Source organism: Hydra vulgaris, chromosome 02 (genome assembly GCF_038396675.1).
Source record: "Hydra vulgaris chromosome 02, alternate assembly HydraT2T_AEP".
In the NCBI taxonomy this organism is placed as follows: Eukaryota; Metazoa; Cnidaria; class Hydrozoa; order Anthoathecata; family Hydridae; genus Hydra; species Hydra vulgaris.
Genome location: NC_088921.1, coordinates 28727501 through 28728340, shown reverse-complemented (window position 1 = coordinate 28728340; position 840 = coordinate 28727501).

Genomic DNA, 840 nt, shown 5'->3' with positions numbered 1-840 from the left:
TGTATTTATAAGTAATTCTTTATCATACAAGCTAAAAAAAGATTTGTGCTCAACCACTAATGATTGTGAATCACTATGTGTGGAAATATTAAACAAAGCCACAAAAAACATTTTTATTCACGTTTTATACAGACCACCTTCCGGCTCAATACAATTCGAAAATCATATTAAAAACATTATTAAAAATATTTTAGGCAAAAATAAAAGTATTTATTTAGTAGGTGATTTTAACCTTGACCTTAACATGAGTCATTTAAATACAAATATAAATAATTTCTTTAACGTCATATATCAGAAAGGCTATATTCCACTAATTAATAAACCCACAAGAATAAATAGAGAAAGCGCAACAATTATAGATCAAATAATCACCAATAAATTCAAATGAAAAATCAAAACAGGAATATTTAAATGCGAAATTTCAGATTACTTTCCTGTAATTCTTATCTCACAAAAATGTGATAACATCAATGCACAAAAAGTTAAGAAAAATACGCGAAATATAAATGAAAAATCCATGAAAAATTTCAATACTCTTTTATCAGATTTAAATTGGGATGACCTCCCTGATAGCAAACATCAAACAATAGAATTTTATTTGTATTTTATAATATCGATTTATTTATTTTAATTTGGTAATAAATTCGTTATAACATAACTTATTTTGTACTAAATTAAGTAAGCAAAATGGACAAATTCGCCAGTCTAAAATATTATATCATTAAGTAGAAAAAAAGTATACCTTGTATTTGAGTTTAATCTTATTTGTGTGGTAAATAGGGATGCTTGGTACTAATTTATTTAACTTAATTTGATGTAATTTGGATATTAGATATTACA